This window comes from Siphateles boraxobius, unplaced genomic scaffold, assembly GCF_051911475.1.
Source record: "Siphateles boraxobius isolate OS27281-9 unplaced genomic scaffold, OSU_SipBor_1 35, whole genome shotgun sequence".
Taxonomy (NCBI): Eukaryota; Metazoa; Chordata; class Actinopteri; order Cypriniformes; family Leuciscidae; genus Siphateles; species Siphateles boraxobius.
In genome coordinates this window covers 14,552,929-14,562,234 of record NW_027508975.1, presented here as the reverse complement: position 1 = coordinate 14,562,234, position 9,306 = coordinate 14,552,929, and positions in this window count along the sequence as shown.

Below are 9,306 nucleotides of genomic sequence, written 5' to 3'. Positions count from 1 at the left end.
TCTCCTGGTCTGCATTCAAGTAAACTTGCCACATCAAAAAACTCTCAAACTGGGAAATATTAAGTATGCTTACACGTATGATCATAACCCGATTATGTTAAGTCGACAATGCATGTGGTCATGTAAAGTCTTTTACCCTTTTTCCTTTATTGGAGTAAGGTTATAAACAGCTTTCGCATAAAACGATCGACACAGCTAGATTTTTGCCTCATAGCCTGATTTCGCCTGGCATGTAAACACATTAACCTGGTTCTGTCGGCCTATTGAAGTGCATATATGTGATAGGTAACTGGAAAGTGTTCTTACTGCGGATTTAAGCACATCCAGACAGAGTAAAAGTTTCATGATTGGGGAGGAGGAAATATATAACGAAATTAGACTCTTAGACGCGCATGGTATAAAAGGGTTGTCCATATTCTCTTAATGAGTAATGTGTTTGTTTTGGGCGTAACGTGCAATAAACCAATCAGAGTCTCATCTCCCGTTCCCTTTAAAAGCCAGTTGCGCTCGCGCCATGGCAGATTCGCTATTTACATGGCGGAATTTGCAAGCGGAAAAACTGAACGTTTCTCTCGCGAGGAAACGGATCTGCTCATGCGTGAACTTAAAGCGTGCGTGCGTACCATCTACGGGACAAAGTGTACTCTTTAAATAACAAAAAAAAATTGCGCTATTAATTTTAGACCAGGTTTCAGTTGGTTAATGGCGCAGTCTATTTCAGTTGCCTCAAAATTGCAACGCGCCAACAATGCGCCTGAACACACCTTGTTTTCAGACCAGCACGCCCATGGGCGCACAAATGGGTGCAAATGCATTTGCTATTTAAACAACATGGCACAGGTCATGAAAATGATAACTGCGTCGGGCTGAAACTAGCAAAAAACACTTGCGTCTCTCCTGGCGCTGCATTGCGCCGGTTGTATGATAGGGCCCTCATAGTCCGATACACTATGGTTAGGTTTACCGGTAAATAACCAGATTTTTGAATAAAATCTTGTAAACGTGGTTTACTTGCATTACAGGGTTATTGGTTTGCATCTTAACCAGTGCAATGGGTTAATTCAATAAATTGGGAGTTTTTTGGAGTTATTGACGTATTGGTGAGTTTTAAACACACTAATATGAGCAAATCGTTCTATGCTCCGTTTTAACTGTACAATGTAGCAATCCGTATGCTCGTATACTGTACATCATCGTGGAAACCGACTGTTACCACCTCCGAAATTAGATATGCAGAAGAAAGGCTGTTTACATTAACAGCTGCATTGTTATGCTTTATAACCTTTTTACACTCTAAATATTACATTTAGATTGTGCAGTGACCTAATATGCTGTCCTGCAGACTAAACATACTGTCAAACCATTAACTTTTCCAACACATTGCAGAGTAAGCTTGTCAGAGACTTCTTATCTTAAACCAACCATCTTGGAGCTCTTTGACCACTCAAGATGTTAAGCTTTATAAATCAGCCAGATTTTAGAGCTCCCTAGAGAACTGCTGACGAGAACTTTATTATTACACGCCAAACACTGCAGTTAAGTTGGAGTCCATGGCCATTATACAGCTGCTCTTCTCCATCCAAATCTCTCACCGGAAACCCATAGCACAGTGAGCTCATCCATTTTGTTGCTCTAAGGCCAGACCAACGCTGTACCTCACAGGGTTAAACCTTCTCAAAGTTCCTACAAAAGTATTTTACTGTCAGTAACTTGTGCAACTGTGTAATCATGACAGGATTATACATTTAATGACACAATGTTTTGTTTAGATCAAACAGAGGCTGCTGTGCATTTTCTGTTTTTTGCTGGTCCATAAATAATAATAATAATAAATCATCATAAGTGTACTTTGAAGCAGCTTTAATGATTATAACAACAAAGTACACAGTTTTAAGGGCTCTTTTTTTTTTTCAGCATTTATTATCAGGTCATCATCGGTTGAGATTAACATAGAATGTAGATGATTGTTTACACAGCTTGCATGTGTTTAACTTTATCATTTGTTTTATGATCTTCAGACATATCTTGATCAAAATTCTTTCTGTAGTCTTGTTCCAATTATGCTGCTGTTCAGCATCAAGTTTAAGATTTAGTTGAAAAATTCTGCCTCCTACTTCCCATGGGATTTGAGGTGTTTGTGTTTTATATGTAATGTGAGTGTTTCAAATCTCAGTTTGGTTAAACCAATCAATTGCAAAGAGTGCCATAGGGTTTACGTTTAAAACCATTTTTGCCATGATGATCATAAAATTGTATTCCATAGAATAGGAATAGGAATTATCCACAAATAGGCTGTTTACAGGACACTATTTCCAACTAAAAAAATGAAACTTTTGAACTGTTTTAGCGTTTATTTACACAACAACAGCGTTTTGGGGTCCTGTAAGCCCAAACACTTGAAAACAGGTTTCAAAATGCAAGTTTTTGAAAACGTTATCGTTGCTACGAAAACATGAGATCGTGACAAATGTGACGTCATGCGCATGCGTATTATGTGTTCAGTCAATTGGCGTGGTTTCTTTTTTATTCTTTTTGATAGCATTGTAATCTGTAGACGAAAAACGCAAGAGAAAAACTTTTCCATTTTTAGTACAGCATTGTTGTGTAAACGCATGGCATGTGTGTCACTGACACGATGTCAGGCACTGTAATTTGCTCTGGCCCCCTTCCTGTTCGAAGGAGTGATGAGATAGTTAGCAGATTGTCATCACTCAATGGCTGGCTGTCTAAGTGGTGTCCGCAAAATAATATAGAATTCATAGACAATTCGAAAAGTTTTTGGGGCAAACCTGACCTGTTGAAAAGAGATGGTATTCATCCCTCCTGGGATGGTGCTGCTCTTCTATCTAGTAATTTGGCTCATAGTCTTAGAGACAAAACATGACAATCTGGGGATCAGGTCAGGAAGCAGACAAACTGGCTAAACCGACCGTCTGCTAGCGGCCTCGCGTCACCAAGGTCAGATAAATCCCATCACATAGAGGCTCTTTCACCTATATATCATCTTATAGAGACTGTGTCTGTTCCCCGAATTTGGAAATCCAAAAAACGTCCAAACCGATCTAAGGTTAAAAATGTAATTGATATTCAACAAATAAAAAATAGATATAATACAGATGAGCAAACGATAAAGCTTGGGTTGCTGAATATTCGATCCCTTACTTCAAAAGCACGCATAGTTAATGATATGATTTCAGATTATAACCTAGATGTGCTGTGTATGACAGAAACCTGGCTAAAACCAGACGATTACATTACTTTAAATGAGTCCACCCCGCATGATTACTGTTATAAACATGAACCTCGCCTGAAAGGCAAAGGGGGAGGTGTCGCTGTAATTTATAGTAATATTTTCAAAACCACTAAAAAATCTAGTTTAAAATATATTTCTTTTGAAGTGTCGGTGCTTAATGTAAAAATATATAATGTAAACGATAAATCAAGTTTGAGAATTCTGCTGGCTACTGTCTACAGGCCACCAGGGCACCATAAAGATTTTATCAAAGAATTTGCTGACTTTCTATCAGAATTAGTATTGACTGCAGATAAAGTCCTAATTGTTGGTGATTTTAATATACATGTAGATAATGGAAAAGATGCAATGGGATTGGCATTTAAAGACATTCTTAACTCTATTGGAGTTAGACAACACATGTCAGGACCTACTCATTGTCGTAATCATACTCTAGATTTAATATTATCACATGGAATCAATGTTGATGCTGTTGAAATTCTGCAGCAGAGCGACGACATCTCAGATCATTATCTAGTCTCATGTAAATTACATTTAGCCAAGGCTGCAAAGCCAACTCCGTGTTACAAGTATGTTAGACCTATCACTTCTGCCCCTAAAGATTGCTTTATCAATAATCTTCCTAATCAGTTTCATCGTCTCAGCATCCCAGATAGCTTAGAAGAACTTGATATTGCAACAGAAACTTTTAACTCTCTCCTTTCCAGCACTTTAGATACAGTTGCTCCGTTGCGCTTAAAGAAGATTAAAGAAAATAGTCCAACACCGTGGTACAACGAGCACACCCGGCCCCTTAAGAGAGCAGCCAGAAAAATGGAGCGCAACTGGAAGAAAACAAAACTAGAGGTATTTCGGATTTCATGGAAGGAGAGCTGGATTGCTTACAGAGAGGCTTTAAAAGCTGCTAGATCTGCTTATTCTTCAACCCTATTAGAAGAAAATAAACATAATCCAAGGTATTTATTTGAAAAAGTGGCTACACTAACGAAAAAGAAAGCTTCAAGCCCAGAAGTTTCCAAGAAACACAGCAGTAATGACTTTATGAACTTCTTCACCTATAAGATTGATAATATTAGGGACAAAATTATAACTATGCAACCGTCTACTACAGCATCGCATCAGGGAGTGCATTATAGTCTCCCCGAGGTAAAATTTGATTCATTTGTTGCCATAGGAGAGGAAGAATTTTGCAAACTCGTTAATTCATCTAAATCGACAACGTGTATGTTAGACCCTATACCGACTAAACTACTGAAAGAGATGCTTCCAGAAGTCACAGATCCTCTTCTTAACATCATTAATTCATCTTTGTCTCTAGGATACGTACCAAAAACCTTTAAGCTGGCTATGATTAAACCGCTTGTTAAAAAAACGCAACTCGATCCTACAGAATTAGTCAATTACAGGCCGATCTCAAATCTACCTTTTCTGTCAAAGATACTAGAAAAGGCAGTATCCTCACAACTGTGTTCCTTTCTTGAAAGAAATGGTATCTGCGAGGATTTCCAGTCAGGATTTAGACCGCACCATAGCACTGAGACAGCTCTCATTAAAGTCACAAATGATTTGCTCTTATCATCCGATCGTGGTTTTATCTCTCTATTAGTGTTACTTGATCTTAGTGCTGCATTTGACACCATTGACCACAACATTCTCTTAAATAGACTAGAAAACTATGTTGTAATTAGTGGAATTGCACTAGCATGGTTTAAATCATATTTATCTGACCGCTATCAGTTTGTAGCAGTAAATGAAGAGATGTCTTATCGATCACAAGTTCAGTATGGCGTACCACAAGGCTCAGTACTAGGACCGTTGCTGTTCACTCTCTACATGCTACCTTTAGGTGATATCATTAGGAAACATGGAATTAGCTTTCACTGTTTTGCTGATGATACTCAGCTCTATATTTCTTCCAAACCTAACGAAACTCACCAATTCACAAAATTATCGGAATGCATATTTGACATTAAAAATTGGATGACTAGTAATTTCCTACTACTAAATTCTGAAAAAACAGAGATTCTAATTATTGGACAAAAAACTTCCACACGTAATAACCTAGAATACCGTCTAACACTTGATGGCTGCTCTGTTAAGTCTTCGCCGTCAGTTAGGAACCTGGGTGTGCTCTTTGATACCAATCTTTCATTTGAAAGTCATGTGACTAGTGTCTGTAAAACCGCATTTTTCCATCTTAAAAATATATCTAAATTACGTCATATGCTCTCATTGACAAATGCGGAACAACTAGTTCATGCGTTCATGACATCAAGGCTAGATTATTGTAATGCTCTACTGGGTGGTTGCCCTGCACGCTTAATAAACAAACTACAGCTAGTCCAAAACGCAGCCGCTAGAGTTCTTACCAGAACCAGGAAGTACGACCATATTAGCCCGGTTCTGTCAACACTGCATTGGCTCCCTATTAAACATCGTATAAATTTTAAAATATTGCTGATTACTTACAAAGCACTAAATGGTTTAGCTCCCCAGTACTTGAGCGAGCTCTTAACGCATTATAGTCCTTCACGTCTATTGCGATCTCAAAACTCCGGCCAGTTGATAATACCTAGAATATATAAATCGACTGCTGGCGGTAGATCCTTTTCCTATTTAGCACCAAAACTTTGGAACAATCTTCCTAACATTGTCCGGGAAGCAGACACAGTCTGTCAGTTCAAAGCTAGACTAAAAAAACATCTCTTTGACCTAGCATTCACATAACACTCTATAGACTTCTATAATTTAATATTAGGCTGCTTAGATTAGGTCAGCCGGAACTGGGAACACTTCCCTCAAATCCTGATGTACTCGTTACATCATAAGAAGAATGGCATCTACGCTAATTTAAGTGTCTTTGTTTATCCCGAGGTTTTCCCGCAGCCTGCCGGATCCAGGCCGTTTCAAGATCTGACGAAGGACTTTCACCTGGACCCGATGACAATGCAGTGCTGAAGTGCCAACTAGCCTCTCCCTATGGAGGATCCCTATACCACTCTACAGATAAAGTGTTGTGGAATTTTTCGGTTCGCGAACCTACCCAAAGTGATAAGATAAAATAAAAATTCTGCATCAAAATTTATAGACAAGTAGTTTGTTTAGGCATGGTTTGTAAGGAATTATAAACCTGCGCACATATATTCAAACGCACATAACTATAGAATCAATTCTTAATGCGCATGTGAACGCCATCAGCGTCTATCACAGGTTCACGTTTAAAGTCTATTTAGAGAGAACGGTGTCGTCTTAGCGGCCCCTAATTTAATAACAAACTATCATTTAGACGGAAGTGAATCAATCAAAACTAACTTTAGCTGGAAAAAACATTTTTCAAGAGCCACTATAAAACCAAACCAATCTCTGTTACCTTAAATTATATCTTTATCTCTGTAAAGCTGCTTTGAAACAATCTACATTGTTAAAAGCGCTATATAAATGAGGATGACTTGACTTGACTAAAAGAAGGATAACATTTCAAGCAGTAGCTACTACCCAGCAAACACATTTACGCTGTGGCACGTTGAATTTCTGCTATGCTATGAATCTCTACTTGCTGGCAACATTATAACAACGTACAATTGTAAGACGCGACAGGGCTGTAGCAACGTTGTTGCGCGACATTCAGCAACTAAAAGATTCAGCAACTATCTAACATTTTTTTTAATGCTAGATTGGCCTATGATATCACCCTTTTAGCATTTTATGTTTTGAGGTTAATTTATAATTAGTCAGATGTTGGAAGTAGCCTATATACTTTTTAAAATATTGTTTATTCTTATTATTATTTAAGGCTATCGGTAAATTAGCATAATTATAATCAACACCTGCATAAGTGTACACTTTGAAGAGTAAAAGTTACAAAAGGTTACGTTAATTCAACTTTAATAAAACTGCATATATGCAGACATCCCAACAAGTCTCCCGGAAGTTCCGGGAGTCTCCCTCATATTAATAGCGGCTCCCTGTCCCTGATGCCCGCATTATTTCAAATCTCCCGGAATCTAGAATGAGCAAGCATACTGTGCTCCAAACCGTGTAGCGCAACCCCACCCCCGTCAACAAAAAGAGATACCTCCCTGAAATGACTTCTTGCAGGTTGGGCACTTAGGTCCCCAAGGGGGTAATCCATCAGCCGGAAGTTGAAGCCTCGCGGGAGCCGCCATTGTAGCAGAACTTCACCTGCTGTTAGCATTCCATTGACTCCCATTCATTTTGGCGTCACTTTGACAGCAAATAACTTTACATCTGAGGCGTCTAAAGACTTCATTTTTTCATTATATATTTCTAAATAAACACGACAATGTATAAAAGGATCCATTACTTTGTATCTTACGTTATGGCCCCGTAGAAGTCGTTTTTGTTAAAAACAGGCTAACAATTGGGTCATAATAACCACACGACTTTGTCGCACAATAGAGACATTACCGTACAGACAGAAGAAGCTCGCAGGCAATCTTTTACTGTCTATGAGGCAATCGGGGGGACATAGAGGCATAAAGTCAAGGGAGAAGCCCATAGATAGAGAGTCCATAAAAACAACGGGACAAAATATTTCAACAACGTTTTTGAGGAATTAGGTGATTCAGATTTGTTTTGGCACAGCTACTAGAAGATGTACAACTGTCAGACGGTCGTCAAGCTCAGTTTGAGCCTGCACAGTCGCTCAGCCATCAGACAGGAAGTGGAATAATCGGGCTTCAGTCTTCTCCGTTGAAATCAATGGGGTCAATCTGTCCATTTCTTTTACTGTCTATGCTTAGGTCATAAATTTGTGGAAAGAGAAAAAAATAAATAAATATGCCTAAACAAAAATAAACATTTATTTTAAGTAGGCTACAATAAATTAAACATAAAAAGTATAGATCAGAACATAGCGTGCCGCACAAGCCCTGAAAAGTGAAGCCAAAGCGTCTCGATCGGTGACCGGTCCTAGTATAGCTCATAAACCCCGCCTCCCCATGTTATTCAATGGGACGTGAGACCAACTAAACAATTAAATTACACTTCACATATCTTTTTTCCAAAGATAGTTTCTGTCATTTACTGTAGTTGTTATCACGCTGATGTAATTTCAAGTATTTGTTTTTAAAATAAGTTTGTTTTTAGTTAGTTATTTGATGCTATAAAAACGGCGCTGTGGCGTACATGATTGACAGCTGTGATTGACAGGTTCTCTGAGCAAAGTAGTCACTGAAGCAACAACAGACTTTTTTTCGGGATCATTGGAGGACTGAGGAGACTGGAGCTTTAAATTTAATATCTAAATTTCTATAATTAATTATTTCACACCGACATAATGGGTTGTTCTCCAGCAGAGGCGTGTGCTTGTGATTGATTCAGCGAGAGTGAGGGCGGGACGTTGATTTCACGGCTTTACTTCCTGCTCACTACTGCGCATGTCTGGTCCCGAAATCGCAACTGCGCAGACTCAAGTCCCAAGATGTCAGCGCCATATCGGGACAATGGCGGCTTCACTTCTCGCCAATGGAAGAGAGCGAATGGGCGTCGTCCATCTTTTTTTACAGTCTATGATCAGAACATTTAATGAATAAACCCGGGTTCTGTACTACATGGCAGTATTCGAAAGCCCTTTGATAAAGGCCGGTACCGGAATCAGTCCAGGAAACATCCACAAATCCAGAGGAGCAAAGCAAGGAATGAGACTAAATAGAAGACTGACAAATCAAATGAGAGGCAAAAAAAAAAACTAACGTTAAACAGTGCATGCGTGGCTACCATTAGTCACATTAGAATATGAAGTTGAAGGTTGTGTTGAATAATTACGTATCTTAATTAGCTGAGGTAGGCTAAATTAAACGCAGTATAGAATACTCACGTTTCCTTGCTCGATGAAGAATGAATGAGACAACACAATGAGCCCAACTGGCGGTTGAAATTTAAAGGGTAACTAAACCCTAAACCAACTTTTTTAGTTAATGATCTGTAAGATCAGGGCTTTATTAGTACTGTTCATTGATTCGAGTAACTTTTTTGACATTTGTGTATAAAGTGTTTTAATTCTACAATGTATGGTGTAAAAACGTCTGAGT